Source organism: Schistocerca piceifrons, chromosome 4 (genome assembly GCF_021461385.2).
Source record: "Schistocerca piceifrons isolate TAMUIC-IGC-003096 chromosome 4, iqSchPice1.1, whole genome shotgun sequence".
Lineage (NCBI taxonomy): Eukaryota > Metazoa > Arthropoda > Insecta > Orthoptera > Acrididae > Schistocerca > Schistocerca piceifrons.
The window spans coordinates 842,322,630-842,348,337 of NC_060141.1; positions in this window are offsets into that span (position 1 = coordinate 842,322,630).

Sequence of the window (25,708 nt, forward strand, 5' to 3'; positions counted from 1 at the left end):
ATATGACCAACCAGTTGCCGAACATTTTGTGCACCACAACACAGGTGACTCCCACAACTATTTCACTAAGGGAGCCATTTGGATACTCCCTGGCAGCACTAGTTTCTTATAACTACACAGGTGGGAATTGTCTCTCCACCATATCCTGCACTTGTACAATCCCCTTGGCCTAAACCTCCATTTAACTGTCTACCACTGCCTCACCTGACCTTTTCCCTTCTCTCATCTGTCTACAGCATTCCTTTCCTGTCCAGATGATGTCCTGCTGCCCCCCCCCCCTCCTCCCGCCTCGTGTCGTGTCAAGTGGGCTCTCTCTTTCTCCCCCTCCCTCCCCCTCTCTTTTTCCCTCTCCCCTCCCTCCCTCCCCCTCTCCCTCTCCATTCCCCTCTCTCCCTCCCTCCCCCTCTCTTTTTCCCTCTCCCCTCCCTCCCCTCTCCCTCTCCATTCCCATCTCCCCCTCTCTCCCTCTTATCTCCCCTCCCCCTCTTCTCCCCTCCTCTCCCCTCTCCCCCTCTTCTCTCCCCTCCCCCTCTCTTCCCCCTCCCCTTCCCTCACTCCCACCGCCCCCTCTCCCTCCCCCCTCCCCCTCTCCCTCCCCCTCTCCTCCCAGTCTACCTCCCCCCATCTGCCACCTCTTCCTCCACTCCCCTCCTCTTACCCGCACCCTCTCCACTTCCCTCCTCACTCCCCTTCCCCTCCCCACTCCTCTCTCCCCCTTCCCCTCCCACCCCCTCCCTCTCTTGCCCCTATCCCTCTTCTCTCACTCCCTCCCCCTCCTATATCCTCCCCTCTCTCACCCCTCCCCATCTTCCCCCTTCACACCTCTCTCTCACCCCTGTCCCCCCCTTTCCTTTCCCCTCTATCTTCTGAACTACTTTTGTCTTGGTGTGCAGCCACTGAGTCATCTGTCGAAAGATCTTCCCCACATTAATCCCACTATCCCTCCTTGCCTTGTGTGTCCTTCTCTACATCCTCAGCACCTGCAGCTGTGCAGGCAACTGCTCCTCAATAATCAATAATCATTAGTCAACCTTTCTATAGTTGTGGGAGAGTGTGCTTGGGAGTTTGTGTGGTTGTGTGTGTGAGTATGTGCATTTTTGCTGGAGGAAGGTAAAGAGCTCAAAAACTAGTGTGAATAATGTTTTCTGTTGCGTGTTTACATGTGTGATACATCAGTCCTCTACAGTCCTTATTTTATGTTTTAGTTCATCCAGAAATTTCCATTGTTGTTATATGGCAATATGGCAGGCAGTGGGTTATAAATTCCTCTTATTGTTTCAATGTGAAAACAAATTGACTTTTTCAACTTTAACTGCCATGAATGCCTTAAGCTATATTAGATCCTGCCAAATATATAACTGAAGCTGATTCCTTGTACTGATCTCCTCCTATAGCAGACAATAGCAGAGTGAGTGGATTATTGATAATTTTATAAAACTGTGCTTGAGTTCACTCTCATCTCTAGTATTGAATAATTTCTGTGATTCAAAAGTCCTTAATGTTAATGGCAGATTTCAAAAGAAATGTCCGGAATGTCTATTCCAGTGCCAAACTGTAAATGAAATTCATAAATTTATTAAGTAGTGAACAGACCCAAATCTGAATACAAGAATGTTTTTATTCTGCCTGTATGTTTCTGCAAAATAGAGTAGCTTCACTTAAATTTTTAAAAACAATAAAAACTCATAAAAGATGTGTATTCACTATATTTCTGTCTTAAATTACACAATTTTTCGATTTTTTTATGCTTCTAAAATAGCTGTTAAATATTTTTGCAAAAACTATAGCCCATGTAGGAAGGTGTTATCACACAGAGAAGTGGAGCAGTAGAGAAGTGTGTGGGGGGGGGGGGGGGGGGGGCAAGATTTACATAAGAAAGGCAGTAGATAGTGGGCAGACAAAGTCTGCATTGCAAGGCCTTGTTGCTGTGGGCAACAATCAGTTTCATTTGTTGGTTATGTGTTCCATTGATCATTCTCACAGTAACCATTATGATGTGGAACGTGTCAAGTACATAATAAATGCATACATGAATCAATTTTTTTATGCTTAAAATTTTTATCATGTACCCCAAATCATTAAATGGCACAAAACTCATATATTATACCTATAAATTTATTTATTCCTATTCAAGAATTCATGTATGGTCTGTCAAACATTTTATTTCATCTGGTAATTTATCAAAAAGTTTTACAGCAGCATAGTTTACCCCTTTCTGTGCCAAATATAGGTAAAGAAGAGGAGAGTGTAAGTCTTTCTTCCTTCTAGTATCATAATCATGAATGTCACTGTTGTTTTTAAAATGGTCCATGTCATTGAGAACAAATTTCATTAGTGAGTAAATGTTCTATGAGGCTGTTGTAAGAATTCCTAACCTTTTAAACAGATGCCTAGATGTGCGACTATAAGTCCCACAAATTATTATAACCTCTTTCTTCTGAACAGTGAATAGATTTGCCTAAGTGTTGAGTTACCCCAAAATATAATTCCGTATGACATCAGAGTGTGAAATTGTGCTAAGTATGTTAGCTTACTAATTTCTATATCCTCAAAATTGGCAATTATTCTGATTGCAAAGTTCCTGAACCTAGTCACTTTAGGAGATCCAAAATATGAATTTTTCCAATTAAGAATCTCATCTATACGTCCACCTACAAACTTAGTATGCTCTACCCTGTCTACTGACTTCTGTTGATGTGCTATTTTTATTGAAGGAACTGTACTCCTTGTGGCAGAAAATTGGATGTACTGTGTTTTTTTTAAGTTCAGAGCAAGCCCATTCGCAGAAAAGCAATGAACAACTTTTGCAGATTCATTATTTGTATCATTTTCCATTGGAGTTTCTTTTACTGGATAAATAATGATGCTTGCATAATCAGCAAATAGTGTCGGGTTAGCTTCTTGTTTCAGAGAAGTTAGGAAGGTCGTCCATTTATATCAAGAACAGAAGGGGACCCGGGATCAAACCCTGTGGAACACTTAATGTAATTTCACTCCAGTTAGATGAAGTGGCAAACTTCCTTAAATCATCTAAACCATAGAAAGAAACTTTTTTGTTTCCTCTTTTGTAGATATGGCTTAAACCATTCATATGCTGTTCCATTTATACCGTAGAATTGCAAGTTCTGTAATATAATGTCATGGTTCACACAATCAGATGATTAGGATAAGTCACAGAAAATTCCTATTAGCGATATTTTACTATTTAAAGACTCTATTACATGGGCAGTGAAACTGTATATAGCTGTCTCAGTAGAACAGCGTTTCTGAAATCCGAACTGTGATTTACTAAGTATCCCATTACTGTTGAGATGGCTAACCACTCTTGAGTACATTACATTCTTGGTGATTTTTGAAAATGCTGTAAGCAAGGATACTGACCGGTAATTATTGACATATGTGGTGTCCCATTTTTCCTAGAGAGGCTATGACAATGTCTGGGAAAATACCTTGAGTTAGTGATGCATTACATATGTGACTCAGAACATCAGTTGTAAATTCTCCACATTGTTTTAATATCTTGTTAGAGATGTCATCTACTCCAACTGAACATTTAGTTTTCAAAGATTTAATGATTTTCCTTATTTCACAAGAGGTTGTTAGGTGAAAATTAATTTAAGATTTCTCCAAACTGACTCTTCCACGTGCTGCTTGTTTTTTTTCTCTTGAACTGTTCTCACCAAGTTTTTTATCTACACTTAAGAAATGGTTGTTAAATACATTAGCTGCATGTGTAGTTGTTAAATACATTAACTGCTTGTGTACTGTTGGTTAAAATAGTCTCATTCCCCTTAATAGTAATACTACATACCCCCGTGGTTACTTTTCCTGTCTCCCTTCTAACAACATTCCATATTGATTTGATTTTATTGCCCGAGTTGTTAATTTCATCTCTAACATATGTATCTCTTTATTTTATGACAACTTCTTTCAGTATGTTACAATAACTTTATAGTGTAAAATTACTCCTGGGTCTTTACTAATTCTTGCTATCTCATACAGTTTTCTTTTTCTTTCTGAAGACATTTTAATACTTTTAGCAATCCAAGGTTTCTTTGAAAAATGGTGTTACATTTAGTAATTTTTTTGGGCAACAATGTTCAGAAGGGGATTTAAACTTATCAAGATATATGTTGCATTTATCATTAGCATTTGGCTCATTATATAGGTACATCTCCCCAATTAACATTTCTTAAACGTTCTTTGAAGTGCTCTTTAGGTACTGGGCTGAGCAACCTTACACTGTTACTTAATGGTTTCTGAACTGTACACCCTGCTAGGTTTTGTAAGTTAATCAATTGTGCATCATGGTCTGATAATCCATTTGTCACAGGGAAAGCATGTGTTAGTTCTGCATCCTCTTGCTTTACAAATACATTATCTATTAGAGTGCTACTGTCTTGAGCTATATGTGTAGGGAAATTGATCATTGATTCTAAGTTACATGTCATTAATAACACTTCTAGTTCACTTTTCCTATCAGAATTGCTTAGAAAGTTTATATTGAAATCACCACAGATTAATAACTTCTTCTTTCTGTATGACGGACAGCATAATAGGAAGTCAAACGTTTTTTATGAATAGCTCCCATTCTCTTAATGGGGACCTGTGCGCTGTTGCTAATATCAACATACACTAGCTAGCTGTAGTTCACATGCACAAACTTCAAAGTGCTGATCAACACAAAATTTGCTTACTTCTACAGTTTTGTATTTGTACCCTTGTTTTGTGTAAATGGCAATTCCTCCTTTATCCATGCTAGATCTGCAAGTGTAAGATGCTGAATTATACCCATTTGTACTGACACTTTCCATCCCCACAGTTACATGGTGTTCAGACAGACAAAGTATATCAATCACATTCTTATTTTTGAGATCATCTAAACACACTAATAGCTCATCTACTTTATTTTTTGTTTCCCTGATATTTTGGTGAAGTAAGTTGATAGTACCTTTTGCTTTATCTCTATTTGCTGTACATATGGCTTCATTTGTACTATTTTTCTTGATTGTTGTCTGTCTGGACTTTGGCTTTAATCTAAAGAACCTGTTTGCCTGGTCCCATTAACCACAGCGATCGTCCCATGTGTAACTGTGGCCCTCCTTACAGTATCTACTAATAGAGAAGCGACCTTGTCTTTCCTCTTCATATTTAGGTGCAGGTGTATTCCCACTTACCAATAGCATCAACTGGAACAACACTTACATGAGATTTTGCCGGTGTCTGAGGCATCCTGTCCAGTCGTGCCTTATAGCAGTGTTTATCCAGAGCCGATCTTGGCATTGAAAGAGCTCCACAAACCCCACATTTGTGTGCCCATTTTCTGCTCCTGTTTTATCCAGGTCACTCCTAATGATTTATCTTGGATTCATAGCCAGGCTGTCTCCTGCTCCTCCAATTATAATAACCTGATGTTCCTTCTCAGACTTCCTGCATAACTGACCTAAGTTTGCTGTCACCTGGCTAAGGCTAGCACATGGTTTCACAAAACTTGTGACCTGTTACCCTGCGCCTAATTCGTCCTGAAGCCGCTGGCCTACACCCCTCCCATGACTGCTACCTAGAAGCAGAATTCTTCTTTTCCTATTCTAATTTAATCCCAACCTGTTTTTTCCTTTAAGCTAATATTCTGCTTCAACCTACATTCAACTACATCTGGGTGAGACCCTTCCTACATTGCCTCAGATAGCAAGTAAAACTGATGATGTGTTCAAATCTGTGTGGGGAACAACAAATTTTAAAATCTGATTTGATTTGATTTGATTTTTTATTGGTCCAGTTTTATCATACAGCACAAATTGTACAATTGATATTGGACAGGTCAAATATAAGTTACAATAATACATAGTATAAGCAAAATAGTAGGCAAATTAAAAATAGGTACCTATTACAATTAATTTTGTTACGTATTCAGAAATTCTCTGGCAGAATAGAAACAGTGCTTTATTAGAAATGCCTTTAGTTTAGCTTTAAATATTGGATGAGTAGCATTTTTTATTTCCTCTGTTATCTTATTATGTAGTATTACACCAATGTTAATTATGCTCCTCTAATAGGTGGTTGTTCTGTGATATTTTTGATGTATATTTGATTTCCCTCTGGTACCATAGTTGTGTACATTTTTGTTCTGTAGCAGTTTGCTTGTTTTCAGGAGGTAGTCCCTAGTGAACAAGACAGTTTCATAAATGAGTAAACTTGGAACATTTAGAACACTAAGCTCAGTAAAATCGTATTTACAGGAGTCCATCCTTTTAAGGCCACAAATTATTCTTAGAGCCCTTGTTGCATTCTAAAAACCTTTACACTATGAATTGAGTATCCCCAGAAAACGATCCCATATCGGACTAGTGAGTGGAACTGTGCATAGTATGCCTGCAGTACTGTTGTTTTGCTTGTTGTAGCCTTTAAAATTCTTAGGCCATAGCACACAGATTATAGTTTTCTAAACAAGTTATTTATATGTGTGCCCCACTTTAAGTCCTGCTGAACCAATAGACCCAAAAATTTTGTGACACTTACATTTTCTAGGGGATCATTTTTTAATTGTGCTTGAATAGACATTTGATTAGTTGGAGGAATTACATGAAAATCGACACACACAGTTTTTTCAGTATTTATAATGAGTTTGTTTTTTTGTGAACCACTCAGAAAGTCTTTCCATAGAACTTTCTGCTGTGGACTGCAAAGTTTCTGGGTTGGATCCAGTGAGCAATATGCTGGTGTCATCGGCAAACAGGATGGTTTTTGTGGGACTCGTATATTCAACTAAGCCATCCACATAAATCAAGAAGAGTAGTGGACCTAAGATTGAGCCCTGCAGTACACAAAGTTTTATTGTTAATTCGCTAGAAAGAAAGGAGTTGTTTCTTATTTTATTAATTTTGTTGAATTCATACTGAAGTGATACTTTCTGCCTGCAGTTTTTTAGGTATGAAAACAACCAGCTATGTGCTACACCTCTTACTCCTCGTCTTTCTAATTTTTCGAGCAGAATGTTATGGTCCACGATATCAAAGGCTTTTGATAGATCTAGAAAAATACCTGCAGCTAATTTATGTTGATCAAGGGATTTTGAAATGCAGTCTAAGAATTCGAAAATTGGTGTCTGTGTAGATTTAGACTTTCTAAAACCGTGTTGTTGTACTGTAGGTGGTGCATATTTATTTATGAAACTTAGAAACCTGTCATAGAAGAGTTTTTCTAGAATTTTTAAGTAGAAACTTAACTGTGACACGGGTCGGTAGTTTGATATTTTTTTCAGAAGAACCTTTTTTTTAGCATTGGTGTAACTTTTGCTATTTTAAAAATATCTGGAAATACACCAGTTTTTAAAGAGAGGTTGAAAATTTTTGCCAAGGGGTTTTCTATGTGGTGAGCACATGTTTTTAATATGAAATCAGGTACTTCATCAAGACCACTTGACATTTTATTGCTTAATGATTTACTTTTACTTATAATTTCATTGGGGTTTGTTTCATAAACATACATAGAAGCAGTCAAGATCACTGACTTGCTGGAGAAACTTGGGACTGGTCCTTGACAGTGTACTTGAATGAGGTCTTCAGCTAGTGAAGTGAAGTATTCACTGAATTTTTCCACTATCAAATTTGGGTCTGTGACTTTTGAGTCTTCTAGTGTTAATGATACATTCTTTTTCTTTGAAGCTGAACTACAAGTTTCTTTCTTTATAACTCTCCACGTGGATCTCATTTTGTTAGATGAGTTTCTTATCAAATTGTCATTCCACATAATTTTTGCCTCTTTGACTACTCTACCATAGATTCTTTTGTAGGCTTTTGAATAATCTGCGAATTCTTGGGTTACTCTATACTTTTTACAACAGTACTGCAGAAATCTGTTTCTCTCACTGGAAATTTTTATGCCTTTAGTTACCCATTACTTATTATTGTTAAGTTTTACTGTTACTACTTTTGGAAATGCTAGTGAAGAAAGATGCTCTGAAAACTCATGTACATGCTATCAACATTGTTCTGAGTGGCGATGCTTTCCCAGTTTTTCTTCGCCAGTAAAATATTGAAAGATTTAATGTTAGCTTCAGGAAACGTTCTCTTTTTAACTACTTTTTTGGAACTACTACTACTTGTTGGCATTTCTATACACAGCAGCTGTGCCTCATGATCACTATAACCCATGCTCAGTACTCTGCTTGTGAAACTGTAAATTGTGTCTGATATGAATATTTGGTCAATAATGGAATTTGTGCATTCTGTTAATTTTGTTGGGCAGTGTATTGTGGGAATCATATTGAATGTGTTGGTCATATTTACCAAAGCATCTCTGGTGCTGCTGTCTTTTGAAAAATCAATATTGAAATCCCCACAAAGCACTATCTTCATATTTAGTGTATTGATCCTGTTCAGCAGAACCTCTAGTTTATTCATGAAGACTGGCAAGTTTACACTTGGCACTCTCTATATATGTTAATAACTATGAAATTAAGCGCTGTCAGTTTAGTAATGGAAAGTTCAAAGTCTTTTTCAATCGGGTCAATATAACTTTTACTGACATCACAGAACTTTATTTGTTTTTTCACAAAGATAGCAGAGCCACCATTTTTGGAAAACTCTCGGCTAAAATGACCTGCTAATCTATATCCTGAGATTGAGGTTAATTTTACTTCGGCATTTCATAGCCAGTGTTCAGTAATGCAAATTGTATCTACATTTAGTGCATACTGGAGTAGTGCTTCCAACATGGAAATTTTATTTGTGAGTGACTGAACATTATGGTGTAGTATAGCAAACTCTGGGTATTTAGTAACTTTAGTGGAAATGGTTTCTGATTCTTTATCTAATGGCATTCCTAATACAGCACTTACCCTAAAAATTTTCAGTACCTTTTTTGTGTATGGCTTCTGTTTTCTGGTGGCAATCAGTAGGTGAGTTAACTTCTGGAGCTTGTATAAGTTTTGCTTCATCCACATCTGACCTCTTCGGTTTAAACCATTTCGTAATTTTTGTTTGGCTAATGACTTGATTGTTTGTTTCTCACCTAATCGGTTTAAACCACACTGTTTGGCAGATGGCACAGCTTGTAACTTGTCTAAAGCACTTCTTAATCTCCGTTTGTTTGTCACTTATACTTTTTTCTTCACTCTTCTTTGAGATACGAGTACATATTTTTTCAGCTAGTAATTTCTTTCCATTAGTCGTCTACACGAGACATGAGCTGACGATGTTGTGTATGTTGCTCCACAGCTATAACCTGTGTGACGGCAGAAGGTGAAAACAGCTGATGCGGCTTTGTGAAAACTTTTTAAGTACAATTTTTCTCAAAAAAATGATCGTCTAACGATACGATCATCAAAATTGGTTGCAGTGTTTATCATTTTAGTAAAAACTGAACAATATTATTAGTAAAAAATGTAGTAACAACCAGATTAACTTCAAGCAGAAACCAAAATTGCTATACTTGATTGACAACTGCTTCTACTACATAGAATTAAAAAAAAAATGTAAGTTTATATTTTGTGTGTGTGTGTTGTGTGTGTGTGTGTGTGTTTTACTGTAGTTGAATGTAAATCACTGTGTGTAAAAAAGAATTACTTATCACAATTCTTGATAATTATAGTAGTTGGGGGGAGAGATGATGTGAATTGTCCAGATCTAAAGTAATTATCATTTAGCCGCAGCAAAACTTGTCCATAAATGCGCACAGGTATAGATGCGTACATGTTAAGAACATTGTGGCATTGAATAAATGTTAATTCCTGTTAGTTTGGGTGCGCGGCGTGGTATTTACCTTTTCTCCCCAACGATGTACAACAACATGGCTGCGGCGGCTATTCTCTCTTCAGGCTGACTTCATCTCCAAAAAGGTCCATTTAAAAATGCAAGCCCTTGTTACATTGGGAAGTAGAAAATAAGGTGTAGCTAGGTACGAGAATGAAAACTTGTGTCTTCTGCATATTGTAACTTTTAATTAAAAGAATACTGGGAGAGTGCAATTACATACGTCTTTATTGCACCAGCTCAAAAGACCAACAAGACACCGATATATATATATATATATATAAACAAAGATGATGTAACTTACCAAACGAAAGTGTTGGTATGTTGATAGACACACTAACAAACACACACACAAAATTCAAGCTTTTGCAACCCACAGTTGCTTCATCAGGAAAGAGGGAAGGAGAGGGAAAGACAAAAAGATGTCGGTTTTAAGGGAGAGGGTAAGGAGTCATTCCAATCCCGGGAGCGGAAAGACTTACCTTAGGGGGAAAAAGAGACAGGTATACACTCGCACACACACATATCCATCCGCACATATACAGACACAAGCAGACACATATATATATATATATATATATATATAAAGAGGTACATAAAAATCGATAGTTTTGGTTTTAAATTTTCTGTCAACGTAGATGTAATCATACCTCCCTATGATATCTCTGCCACGCGGGGATGGTGCGACTATTTATTGATATGTGTAGGTCATTTAAAGAACCTACACAATTGCAACCCCCCCCCCCCCCACCCTTGCCACCCCTTACCCCTCCCCATTTATTGTATACTGGAGTGATCCATATCACTGGTCGCTGGATGTCAGTATGCAGTGGTGGTGCATTAACACTATTTAACTTTTCTGTACTTTAAAACTCTTGGCCTGCCATTGTACTGAGACCTTCATTTGTGCCCAAGTTTACCTCATGTACTCTCAGAACATGCCATTACATAATGTATGTATCTAATTTTGTTTAATATACACTTTACACATTATTACTACCGCTATTTACAAAATAATAAATGAATAAATAAAGGTTGCATCAACAGGCGCATTTGAATTCAGAGTCTGTAGTTTGATTATTGGAATTTAACTGCTGCTATTGCGGCATCGTCCAGAGCGCTCACCTCACATGAAATATGGTGCAAGCGCACTTGAGTTTGTTAATGCTGCTGTTAAGTTCAACTGTCCATGAATGTGCTACAGTTTCACTTGTTTACCAAAGTCAATAAAAGTGTTCATCCCTTTGCTGGAACATGGTGTGCTGAGGCTTGTGCATAGTGGAACCATTGATACTGTGGTGAGGAGGTTCATCATTTATGGCCCAGGCATTTGTTCCTCTCATAATTCACATGTTTCAGTGGTTGAACCAAGCTCACGCTGTCAGCATTCTGAGGCAATTGAATGGATTCAACGTAAGTCTCCAATGCTCTTATTCGTTTCCATACCACGTCTGTGGTAGAATGCTTTGTCGATACTCAAGTCCACTGATGATACTAATGTTTGATACTCTTCAGCACTGGCACACGGTTTTCACAGGAACACACCATTGAATTGCGGGTTTCAAACCTTCATAAAATGTTCGTTGCGTATTTGGTGTTATATTCAGCTCTACATTACATCACAGGCTGCCATGTAATCGTGACTTATTTAGTTTCATAATTGAAAGCAGTCTTTCATGCATTTATGTTGATCGAAACATTGTTATCACGTTTGCAATCTCATTGTATGGACGTGGAATGTCGAGCTTCGGGACAGTTTCAACACAGAAGGATTTGGCTTATAAACGGGAAATATGTTGCAGATCGATAAGCTCCATCTGCAGTTGCCCAGGGGCGCTTTAAAATGAAATGCAAAACGGTCTCTAAAAGAGATCACAAGGAAATATAGAACTGGCAGTGCGCTCAAATGTTTGGAAAACTATTCCTGTAATTCTTTTAACGAGACAGAAGTTTGTTCGAATTCACGTTTTCTTTAACACCAGTGTGTTTAGGGAAATGGACGGTGTTTTTTTCATAATTTATCACCCGCACAATGCTATTTTTTTAAACATATCCCCGTCATATCATAAATCGATTATTTCTCACCTTGCAATATCTTACTGTGGGCAGTGTGCAGTCAAATCCACGTAAAATGCAAAGTCTTTAGTCCATCCTGGGTGTTCCAATTTTCTTTCCTCCTTTCATTTTTCTTTCATAAATTTAACAATAGCAGGTTTCAATTTGAAAAATCGTTTCGGGCATGCCCCTTGACTTAACCAACGTACTTTGAAATAATATAGTTCAGTTACAAAAGACCTGACACCCCTTTTATTTCCTGAACAGTTACAGATATCGAAACGAGGTTTCGTGCAATTGATAGCACGCTGAGGGGCACTGTTTTGTATGGATAATGCCCTGATATCAGGCATCAACCGAGATGTTGATACAAGTATGATTTTTTAAAATGGAAACGTATACTTTTCATAACTATATTCAGTAGGTCTTGGAAAGGCAATTACGATGATATAGCGCTTTTATTACTGACACTGAAGCCTTTCGAAAGAGAATCCGAGAAATGCACTAAAACTGGAAAGCAATGCGGCGAGAGTAGGCCATTGCTGTGAAATAACACCAAGCTCTCAGACCAGACTCAGCCGTTATATGCCAATGCAGCAAGGCACGCCTTCGCTACTAAAATAAAACCTCATTTTCTATACGACCTAGAAACACCTACGATTTTTTTTGTGGGACTATGGCATATGCTAGTTTCTGGCGTATCAGATGGGACTAAGGAAAGCTGTTTCAATTGTACGTACTTTTCCAGGTTTTTGTTGGAACAACTACAGTTTCTTCGAGCAGTTTTTCATTACCATTTTCACAGAATTTTCTTGACATTCGTCTCATAATAGCATGTCTAACTTTTCCACATTGGTGTACATGTCAGCATGCAAGAAATTATGAAGCATAAATGATCTGCCGACAGACAACACGGTTTTGTTAGTTCTGGGGCACAGAGAAGTAAACAGTCGAAAAGCTTAATACAACGACGTAGACTGGCATGACCATGTTTACAACGTAATATCTGATTCCGGACGACTCAGTTTTAGAATATTTCTCTCATTCTTTTGCAAAGAGTTTCTACTACAAAATTAACAAGCATTGTAACACTGCAGTCGTCTTCTCATGCGCTTTCGGATGCCGTTAAGAAAGTATATCATTCTCTTTAAAAAATTATACTTGCTTCATTATCACGATCGATACAAAAGCGAAGATTCTGTATTACACACCAAATTACGTGTCCCTTAGCGTGCTATCATTGGCCCAAAACCTAGCTTCGGTATCTAAAATCATTCACGAAATAAAAGGGGTATTACGTCGTGCATGACTCATCCTGAATATACTCCCTTTGTCAGAAATGTTACAGGACAGATTAAAAAAAATATAGAAAATTGTACTTACCAAGTAATGATCCTAGCTCCCATCGGAGTAGCCCTCTTGGGCATTTTTACACAGTTACCAACGTTTCTGGAGGTCTTGAAAGAAAGCAGGGAAATTTTCAACTTCTATGCTTGTAAGCTCATTTGTCACAGACCGTCGTATGTATGTGATATCTTGATGGAGCTTTTCTTTCAGTTGCATTCTTGAAAGGGCCTCGCTGCAGTTGCTTAATCATCGTCCACATTTCACTAGGGTTTTCCCAGCTTGACGCAGAACTTATTGTTCACTCTTTGCTCACAATCAGCATCGATTGTGTCACCAAAACTAATGCGCCAAGAATCCAGACAGGGTGTTGCTAAGCACAGCCTTGCCACATAGTGAGTTTCACGGAAACACGCGCAAGGTCATTTCGAGGACACACACGTTAACATGAAAGCAACATTTGTTCCCTTTTGGTATTGCAAGCTCAGAAATAAAGAAAGCCTGTCCTGGAACTTTTTCTGCGAAATGGATTGGTCTCCATACTCTTCGTACAGTTTCACTGAAACAGTTATACCTGACGGCGTAGTAATGTATGCTACTTCCGAAAATTTGCTACTTGAACCATCAATGTCATCACGTCAGCTACGTCTGCTAATTTAAAACAAAGTGCTTTTTGATGTACAGAACACAGAATCTCGTCTGCTAATCTTTGTAATTTCTGGTTCTTTCCTCGTCAACTAAAAAAATGGTTCAAATGGCTGTGAGCACTATGGGACTTAACTTCTGAGGCCATCAGTCCCCTAGAACTTAGAACTACTTAAACCTAACTAACCTAAGGACATCACACACATCCATGCCCAAGGCAGGATTCGAACCTGTGACCATAGCGGTCGCGCGGTTCCAGACTGTAGTGCCTAGAACCGCTCGACCACCCCGGCCAGCCCGTCAACTAAATCTTTAAATTCTATCTGTGTGGTGTGTAATGTTCCATAGGAAATTTCTGCTGCTCATATATTACTGCGACTGCATAATGGATATGGAGAATTTCAACCTTCTGTTCTCGTTCCCATCCACATCTTGTGATGATAGATCACTAGACTGCCTGTTTTCGTGCGAATAACCACTGGACCAACTTCCTTTATACCACGAACAAATAGCGAAGGATAAACAGTGCTTACACCAAGACCCTGGCGAGCTGAAGAAAGCCGTGTTGATCAAAAGAAGCCTCATCAAATGCTGGAAGGAAGTGTCACATCGCTCTGCTGTACGAAATGTGGCGCTATACCGAGAGGGACCGAGCAAAGCCGAGACGTACCAAACAGTGATGAGACAGGCCGAACCTCGGAGCGCTTGGAAGCAGCACATTGTGCAAAAGTGAAATTTTGCACGACCTGGCCAACCATGGTGTATAACAACTGCCGCTCGGAAAACCGATATTTGATCGGAATAGCAGAGCCGAATGAGACATCGTGTGAATATGACAGTGAAAATGGGCCTCCGGTATCCGGCGAGCTATGCGGGCGCGCGCGCGGGCCGCTTAGCGCTTACCTCCTCGCGGGACAGCGTCTCGTGTGGCCAGCGCGCGTCCAGGTCCTGCAGCAGGCGCAGCAGGATGCGAGCGTCCAGTGGCGAAGACAGCGCCTGCCGGCAGTAGGACGTCCAGCGCACGGCGGCCAGCTGCAGCTCCGTCACATCGCCCTGGATCGCGTGTTGGTGCAGGATCGTCTGCGCCACCTGCGGCAGCTCGCCGCTCCACTCCCACGTCGGGCCCTGCGGGCACATCGCCGGCACCCGTCAGTACAGACAATCTCACAGGACAAAATATCAGCCACCCCCTCAAAAAAGCTCAACTCGTCGCTTTGGAGCTCTGAAGGGGGCAGGGGTAAAATACAGGGAGCGAAAGGCTATTTACAATTTGTACAGAAAGCAGATGACACTTATAAGAGTCGAGGGGTATGAAAGAGAAGCAGTGGTTGGGAAGTGAGTGAAACAGGGTTGTAGCCTATCCCCGATGTTATTCACTCTGTATATAGAGCAAGCAATAAAGGAAACAAAAGAAAAGTTCGGAGTAGGTATTAAAATCCATGGAGAAGAAATAAAAACTTTGAGGTTCGCCGATAACGTTGTAATTCTGTCAGAGACAGCAAAGGACCTGCAAGAGCAGTTGAACGGAATGGGCAGTGTCTTGAAAGGAGGGTATAAGATGAACATCAACAAAAGCAAAACGAGGATAATGGAATGTAGTCTAATTAAGTCGGGTGATGCTGAGGGAATTGGATTAGGAAATGAGACACTTAAAGTAGTAAAGGAGTTTTGCTGTTTGGGGAGCAAAATAACTGATGATGGTCGAAGTACAGAGGATATAAAATGTAGACTGGCAATGGTAAGGAAAGCGTTTCTCAAGAAGAGAAATTTGTTAACATCGAGTATAGATTTAAATGTCAGGAAGTCGTTTCTGAAAGTATTTGTATGGAGTGTAGCCATGTGTGGAAGTGAAACGTGGACGATAAATACACTCCTGGAAATGGAAAAAAGAACACATTGACACCGGTGTGTCAGACCCACCATACTTTCTCCGGACACTGCGAGAGGGCTGTACAAGCAATGATCACACGCACGGCACAGCGGACACACCAGGAACCGCGGTGTTGGCCGTCGAATGGCGCTAGCTGCGCAGCATTTGTGCAGCGCCGCCGTCAGTGTCAGCCAGTTTGCCGTGGCATACGGAGCTCCATCGCAGTCTTTAACACTGGTAGCATGCCGCGACAGCGTGGACGTGAACCGTATGTGCAGTTGACGGACTTTGAGCGAGGGCGTATAGTGGGCATGCGGGAGGCCGGGTGGACATACCATCGAATTGCTCAACACATGGGGCGTGAGGTCTCCACAGTACATCGATGTTGTCGCCAGTGGTCGGCGGAAGGTGCACGTGCCCGTCGACCTGGGACCGGACCGCAGCGACGCACGGATGCACGCCAAGACCGTAGGATCTTACGCAGTGCCGTAGGGGACCGCACCGCCACTTCCCAGCAAATTAGGGACACTGTTGCTCCTGGGGTATCGGCGAGGACCATTCGCAACCGCCTCCATGAAGCTGGGCTACGGTCCCGCACACCGTTAGGCCGTCTTCCGCTCACGCCCCAACATCGTGCAGCCCGCCTCCAGTGGTGTCGCGACACGCGTGAATGGAGGGACGAATGGAGACGTGTCGTCTTCAGCGATGAGAGTCGCTTCTGCCTTGGTGCCAATGATGGTCGTATGCGTGTTTGGCGCCGTGCAGGTAAGCGCCACAATCAGGACTGCATACGACCGAGGCACACAGGGCCAACACCCGGCATCATGGTGTGGGGAGCGATCGCCTACACTGGCCGTACACCACTGGTGATCGTCGAGGGGACACTGAATAGTGCACGGTACATCCAAACCGTCATCGAACCCATCGTTCTACCATTCCTAGACCGGCAAGGGAACTTGCTGTTCCAACAGGACAATGCACGTCCGCATGTATCCCGTGCCACCCAACGTGCTCTAGAAGGTCTAAGTCAACTACCCTGGCCAGCAAGATCTCCGGATCTGTCCCCCATTGAGCATGTTTGGGACTGGATGAAGCGTCGTCTCACGCGGTCTGCATGTCCAGCACGAACGCTGGTCCAACTGAGGCGCCAGGTGGAAATGGCATGGCAAGCCGTTCCACAGGACTACATCCAGCATCTCTACGATCGTCTCCATGGGAGAATAGCAGCCTGCATTGCTGCGAAAGATGGATATACACTGTACTAGTGCCGACATTGTGCATGCTCTGTTGCCTGTGTCTATGTGCCTGTGGTTCTGTCAGTGTAATCATGTGATGTATCTGACCCCAGGAATGTGTCAATAAAGTTTCCCCTTCCTGGGACAATGAATTCACGGTGTTCTTATTTCAATTTCCAGGAGTGTAGTTTAGACAAGAAGAGAATAGAAGCTTTCGAAATGTCGTGCTACAGAAAAATGCTGAAGATTAGATGGGTAGATCACATAACTAATGAGGAGGTATTGAATAGAATTGGGGAGAAGAGGAGCTTGTGGCACAACTTGACTAGAAGAAGGGATCGGTTGGACATGTTCTGAGGCATCGAGGGATCACCAATCTAGCATTGGAGGGCAGCGTGGAGGGTAAAAATCATAGAGGGAGACCAAGAGATGAATACACTAAGCAGATTCAGAAGGATGTAGGTTGCAGTAGGTATTGGGAGATGAAGAAGCTTGTACAGGGTAGAGTAACATGGAGAGCTGCATCAAACCAGTCTCAGGACTGGAGACAACAACAACAACAACAACAACAACCTGTGTAGGACTTCTGCCAGGCTGTCACATTACCCTCCACCGCTCTGCAGTATGTCATGCCGGCCAAGTGGTGGGTACACCTTCTGATCAAAAGTGTCCAGCATCTAGTAATGGACATAAAGGGCACTGCGCACACACACCAACCGACCGACCAATTTCCTGTGCAGCCTACACACTTTACGACCTACTTTACTGAACGACTACAGGGACAAAAGATGAACTTCTCTCGGTCGGCTGGCAGGGCAGCGCTACACATAACATAATTTTTTGGGTGGAGTGATTGGGGGAGGGAGGGGTTGGGTGAAATTGTGACAGAGATCATGCGAAGGGCTTGTGGGTCGGCTGTTGGCTGTGTGTGTGTGTGTGTGTGTGTGTGTGTCCCTTTATTACTCATGGGATATGACCACCCTTTAATTTATGATAGCTGGAATTCTGCTGGGGACATTTCCAGTGAGGGAATGACAGTCTGTTCTTCTTCAAGTGCTGAAACCAGAGGTGGTAGTGATGTTGGATTCCGGAGCGAAGTCGATCTTTTAACACTTCCCAAATGAGTTCCATTGGGTTCAGGTCGGGACACTGGGCAGCATAGTCCATTTCAGGAATAATGTTATTCACAAACCATTACCTCACAGATACTGCTGCGCAACAGGGTTTACTGTCATGCTGAAACAATTATAGTCTCCGGAAACTTCCTGTGCTGAATGCAGCCTAAAGTTCCACAAAATGTCTTCATATACTTCTGCATATAGCGTTTTCCTAAGTGCAATGAGGGAACGACACCCTAAGCATGATAAACAGCCCCATATTGTAACATCATCTCTTCTGTACTTCTGTGTTGGAATTACGCATGATGGCAGGCATTCTACAAACCCTTTCATTGGATTTCCAAAGTATGTAGCGTGATTCCTCACTTCAAATCACCCCTTTCCAGTGATACACTGCCCAATGGCATCATTCTTTACAGCACCCCATGTTTTGCTTAGCACTAATTACAGAAATTTGTGGCTTGACAGAAGCTGCACGACCGTCGTACTCCATTCCATTTAACTCTCATTCATTGTGCTAGCTGGACTACTGGTAGTACTTTGGAACACACGAGTGATCCCTTCCACTCATTTCGTGCGGTTTCTTACAGCCACCGTCTGCTAGGGTTGGAAGTCCTGTCCGTCAGTGCATGATGTCTGCTTCATCTAGGTTTAGCTGTGGTGTTTCCTCCCCTCTTCCACTGCACACTCACATCGCTAGCAGTCGACTTGGGCAGCTTTAGAACGTCTGAAATGACCCTGATGGATTTGTTACTCCGGTGACATCCAGTCACTATGTTCGAGATCACCGAGCCCTCATGAACAACCCATTTTACTGTTACTGTTTCTCTGCTAATAAGACAATGGCTCCCACCTCCAGTTACCCTGTCGAGTCTACCTCTCGTGACATATAGTCGCCAATTCCGCATCACATAGCGGTGTCCAGATACTTTTGATGAGATAGTTTATGTGCCAGTCGGTTATAAGGAACACCGCAGTAAGAAGGCTCTACATGGAGAAGTGACAGGATTGCAGTTAGTAGTTATCGTGTTTGGACTCTCCTGTGATCAGATCGTGAGTGCAGTCCACCGATTTGTTGATGTATCAAGACAGTAATGGTAGATCTCTCGCAGCCATGTAATACGGCGTAGGAGCAACGCTAGTAAGAAGACTTTAGCTGACATGGACCAGAGACAATTGTCATACATTACCAGATACAATCAGTTTCAAACATGACAAGGAATTGCTGCTCACAGCGAATGCTTTGGATCGCTCTAAGTCGCGTAGAACTGATACCAGACGGTTGTGTGACACTCCACTGCTGACCTAACTCAGGACAGTGCCTCTTTACAATGAAATTCTGTGTATGTGCCACTCAATTATACGAAATTTGCGCTTTAAGATAGGTTGACGACGTAATAGGACATGTACATGTGTTAAGACATTAGGCAGTAACTTGGATGGTACTAGAGGGAGCTGTAGAAGGTAAAAACTGTAGGTGAAAACGGAGATTGGAATATATGCACCAAATAATTGAGGACATTGTTCTTCTGAGATGAAGAGGTTGATTGGTGTATCATTTTGGATTGTCTACAAGGAATCGTGGACCACTCACAGTCATGTAACACATGTTAAGAGCAGCCGTTGTTAAAACACCCTAACCGACAGTGACTAGTGACGGATGTCACACCTTGCCAATGACAATATTTTTCCAACCCGACAGAAATTGCTGCAGTCATTCAATGCAGACACGGATCCACAGTAGGATTCTAATTGGGGGGGGCTCTCAGTTTCTTACTTTCTCCCCTCTCCCACCGCAAGGATCCAGGACTGAAAGAATGCAACAAGTTTCCAGCGAACCAACGTTGCGAATGGAACTGCATGCCATGGACTTTCGGAACGAGGTACTTCGCAAAAGGTCATTGCTCTCAGCGGCATGTAGAGTTGGACGTCTTTAATTGGACAAACAACACAGTACCTGGGCAGTAGTTGACTGGAGTGCAATGATGCCACACTGAAGAGTGGAAGTTGTGGATCAGGCCGGAGGTGGTTCTGTGATGTTTTGGGGCAGTTTTCGCACCGTGACTTGCGACCATTCATTGCCATGAAAATAAACCACGATGTTCATCTCTACATTATCTATAATTAAGCATTACCCCTCTACATTTTGATATGGATATGCTGTGGACCCTCCCGTCTTCCAAGATGACAACAGCCATTTTCACAGGGTTGTATTCTTATGTTCCTGGTATGACAAACACTCTCACTCCTCTCTGCAGATGATAGCTCTTGCAGGGGTGGATTCATCAAGTGGATGTGGCATACCTGAAGAAAGTTCTGGAGCATATCATTGTGTGGAACTGAAATATATACCAAGCGAAAATTTGAGAAGTATAAATTAGAAGGACGGAAGATTTGGCTTCCTTTCAGCATCATCGTAACTAGAGACTGTGCATAAACTGAGATGTGTGAAGGATGTGAAGGGAAATCGGCGTATACTTTTCAAAGGATCTATCCATGCAGTGACCTGAAGTGGTTCAGGGAACCCACGAAAATCTGATCTCAGTGTGGGGCGAGTATTTGAATCCACCGTCCTCCCCAGTACGAGACCCTTACCTTCATCACTACGCCACTTCAAACGATCAGAAATTGGGGAGAATTTGATCCTATCAGATGAGGTACTATCGAAGAAGGTAGTAAAGTAGAGAGACGGGATACGAAACAAGGAGGTACTGAAAAAACAGCCGGCCGCAGTGGCCGAGCAGTTCTAGGCGCTACAGTCGGGAACCGCGCGACCGCTACGGTCGCAGGTTCAAATCCTGCCTCGGGCATGGATGTGTGTGATGTCCTTAGGTTAGTTAGGTTTAAGTAGTTCTAAGTTCTAGGGGACTGATGACCTCAGATGTTAAGTCGCATAGTGCTCAGAGCCATTTGAACCATTTTGAAAAAACAAATAGGCCCTATATTAAATCTATGGGAAAGCCTTACCAGTAGAATGGTCACGTTAATGGAACATTTGCCACGCAGGCCGCTAAAATTAATTTTGCGCTGGAAGGAATTAGAAATGGAAAAAAAGTAATGTGGGTGTAGACTGATACTAGAACATGCGTCCTAGTACAAAGAAATTATAAACTTGGTGTTCTAGATACGTTGAAACAGACTTCGAGGGGTTGTAGATGGTATCTTGAGGAATACGTTGCGGGTAGAAACCCGTGTTGGGAAACGTCGTTCAACAACGCTAGAGCGCGCCGATGTTATAGGCACCGGCAGCAAACGTGACTTTGCACGCTGAAGGACGGTAGGCAGAAAGTCTCTCAATGTTGTTTGTTTATTCACTGATCGACTGATTACCACGACCTTCAGTGGAGAAGGTGGAGCTAGCTGCTGCTTAGAACGGCTTTGTTTCCTATGAATATGATGCTCTGGTGCTTCGGTTGGTGGCGGTTTCCGACACGAGTATCCACTCGCAGTTTATTTTTCTCCTGGAACCCTCTAAAATACAGGAGAAAAATAAACTACAGATGGAAACCCGTGTCCGAAACAGTCATCCACCAAGGCAACAGAACATCGCATTCATTGGAGACAAGTCCTGTCTACGCAGCAGCTAGCTCCATCCTCTCCAATGGCGATCATGGCAATCAGTTGCGATCACTGAATAAGAAATAACATTGTGAGGTGTTCCTCTTACATTTCGTCAGTGTACAACGTGATTTTGCTGCCGAAGGGGTGCCCTAGTGGCAGACATAGGCTTCTATGACTTCGTCGTTCTGTAGCTTCGTTGGATGAAATTTCTGGACACATATTCCTATCCTCCATTTATTCCTCAAGACACCCTCTACAACTCCTCGAATTTTGTCGTAACATTTCGGGGACACCCTGTAGAGATGAAAAGTAGTGCAGAAGATAGGAAGCGATGTAGGACTCCAAACCAGTCGAAAGACAGATGAATTAAAAAAACAGACAGTACTTTGGATACACAGCTGTACACCAGGATAAACTGAAGCAATACCACGTGGGAAGACTGTGGCTAAGGTCCTAAATTCTAAGCTTGTATATGTATTGTCAAGCAACGTACAACTCGTTCATGAATCAGTACTGACAATGTTACGCATCAGTTGTTAAATGTGTGATATAATAACCAGAACATGTTTTGGGACTACGTTATTACGTTATAAAGTGGTATAAAGTAAGGAAACAAATCGAAGATCGCAATACTACATACACTGAAAACCATGTAATTATATTGTCCTGCATTATACCATACCCTGATTGAGCCGTGCGCGGCTCGTATTAGTGCCGTTTATTGCTTAACATCTTGTCTTTACGGTACTGCCGTCCCGTTTCTTATTAGATTTACTGGCATCACTAAGTTGCTGGCTTGCCTGCCCGTGAGTGGCACCAGCGGCGCTTATCGATAAGAGGACTGTCGTACTATCTTTAGAGCGACCGCTAGTATTTCCGGGTCGTCGTGTGTCGGGACGGAGCAGCAGTGAGGTCCGGACAGCCATGTACCTGTTATTGGAACACAGCATTCTGGACAGCTCAGGAACGTATTTAGATAGTTGCATGTATTCTCTGCGGTTATCAAGATTAGTGCTGAACCATCTTTTTTTCTGATTCAGTGCTGGCAGACAGTAATAAACTTTGTTTCATGTAAGTACTGTGTGAATTATGAAATTTTTCCACCACACAGTGCTGCCTGCTTATTACTGGATGTTCTGTGAGTAAATTTTCCACTGTAACTGCGAGAAATGCGTTCGATTTTCCCCAAATAGTAGCATAGCTATATCGTTAAAACACTTTCCCCGGTTTTCAGAAAGCGTGGGTGGTTTTTCAGGAATTCCATTTCTAATCTGTGCAATCGCATGTGAGCTCGAGAGCAAACTTTTTTATATCCTATTTTGAAATTTAATTCATAGTGTCGCACTTCATAGATTTATACTTAGTCATAGGTTACAGAAGTAGGGGGGGGGGGGGGGGGGGAGGAGGGGGACGTCAGGGGACGGACAGCAAGGAGTTGCACTTGCTGCTAACCCCCCCCCCCCCCCTCCCCACCATGAGCGTCTGCGATAAACTTCATCCATTTAAGAATTCTCACTAATTTCTGGATGTGTCCTGCATGTAATTCGTGACAGACTAAATATTGAGTGTCCTGTCAGTTATTTGTGCAATGTTTCATTCGTTATAATAAATACATCATTTGCCTGTCGTTTCGGAACACTGCTGAAACAAAGTACCTTGTGTTGCTTCTTTCGCCCCCTCATACAGCTGGAAATTAGTTGCGGTAATGGACAGTTCCGACTTAGCACCGTGTATACCTGTCTGACAACTGTCTGAAATTTTAAGAACAGCCCTTTCGTTTCTGGACATCGTGACCTTAACAATATGTCTCAACTTACCTGTTAAGGCTTGCTGAGACTTTAACAGCAGACAACTGGATTTCATATCCAAAGATTTATTTCATTTGCGGTATGGACAACATAACATCCTATACTATGTGTTTCTTTACTTTTGGTTCATCTGAGGGCAAACAATAATCCTAGGCTAAACGCGATGGAAAATTGTGAATATTGAGGTTGAAATGGTGTTTGGATCTTTCTCAACTACATACTACTGTATGACCCCGTCTCACTTCTAGTCACATACTTGTGTACTCGAGTTCACGCATGTACACATGATCACTCCAAACCGAAGAGACGAAGACCATTTTGTTTGCATCATTGGCCATTGATACATGATTATGGGTATTCATGTCGGCTCTCCAGCCAGATCAGATGATGTTTTGAATCTGGAGCCCCGACATGAATACAACCAATTATTACGCCGGCAGAGATTACGGAATCACATGAAGATCCTCTACGGTGAGGGGAAGTTTCAACTTTCAAGGGTATTTCATGAACTTCGTAAGAAGGGGAAATTACTGAGCGACCTCGCTTTTCGGCTGAGATGCTGGAATGAAGTTTTAATACCTAAATTTGCCAGAATTGTTGATTACATTGAGACAAGAATGGCCAACACCATTAAGAAGCGTGCTGGTTTTGCCTTACTAAGGGAGCGCAATAGTTTTATATGCGCACAACTGGATTTCATATCCAAAGATTTATTTTACCTGCATTTGGCAGTTTCAGCGCTGCTTCAGCTGCATACTGGAATTGGGTCGACAGTTCGTCCTGGGCAATATCAGACTGGGTGTATGCAAATGCCGTCAGTAGGAAATCTTCGAAAATTCAACGGTTTTCTTCGCAGTCTACAGTGATAACACCCGTCGACATGTGATCAGTCTCACAACGAAAGAGTGAACGATGCTAGCCTGCAGTATTGGAACAGGAATTCAATTTTACCCATACACCCAGTGAAGTTCCAATTACGGAATACATTTCCGCCATTGAACGAGTCGTGTCCAGGTTTCCCGACCATCTAGCTGATGAGGTTAGGTAAGAGGTGTCTCAGCTGCGTCAGGTGCCACCCCCGCGACGTAACATCTCGCTTTAAAGAGCCGCAATCCGGTCCTTCAGAGAAGATTTAGTAATTCCTCCAGCAGACAAGGCCAGTTCAACGGTTCTTCTTTCGCGGGACAATTATGTGCTTAAAATTGATCTCTCTCTTGCACACTCGGCATACCAAAGATTGCAGAACTATCCAACTCACCGTATAAAACCCAAGACTCTCAAGACTCTTCCAGTCATTAAAAGAGACTTCATTATCTGATGAAGTTCTGGGAAAAACGTCGACCTGGTTCTGCAGTCCAGCCAAGATTATACGGTTTGCCTAAGGTAGACAGGAAGGACTTTCTCTTCGGCTTTTTGTTAGAAATTTGGGCACTCCTACTTATAAGTTGGCTAAGTATCTAGCGTCCATTCTCAGTCCCCCTGTCGGAAATTGCTATAATCTTATTTCCAATTCTCTGTTTTTTATTCAACATATGACTTCTGAGTCTCAATCCCAAGAATTGGCTCTTTAGTTTTGATGTTGCGTCTCTGTTTCCCAAAGTTCCTCTTGAGGATTCTTTGCAGTTAATTTGTGAAAAATTGGACGAAGAAACAACAAGCTTTGTCGCCATGTGTTGACGTTGACGTATTTTTTTACTTAATGTCAAAAGTTTTAAACAAACTGAGTGGCTATTGGGAGTCCATTATCCCCCGTGGTCGCCAATTTGTGGAAGATTGAGGACATTGCAACATGGTTCTTTAAACCAACTTGTTCCTGGAGATACGTTGACCATACGTTTATGGGATGACCGTTTGGGAGGGATGTTCTGGATCGTTTTCTGTATCATTTTAATTGTGTGCATCTCAATATTGAGTTCACGATGGAAGTCGAAGAGGATGGCGGACATCCGTTTTTAGGTGTCTTGGTCCACAGGAGGGGTGATGGGACATTAGGACAGTTTATCTGAAGCACACGCATACGAACAGATATCTTTATCCATCAGGCAGTCATCAATCCTACCAACGCAGCGGGGTCCTATGTACATTGGTGAAAAGGGTTTACGCTATCTGAGATGCAGACAGTTTGACGCAAGAACTGGAGACTGGACATTCGCGGGAACTAACAGAAGATACAAGCAAATCTGCGGAATTCCTACATTTTTCGGGGAGCATATCTTCAGAAACAGGAAAATTTGATATTAAAAGTATTTTCCGTCCACCGCCTGAGACCACAGCTCTGCTGGGCTTAGTGAAGGATAACTTTGGTTTGAGAAAGCCCGGG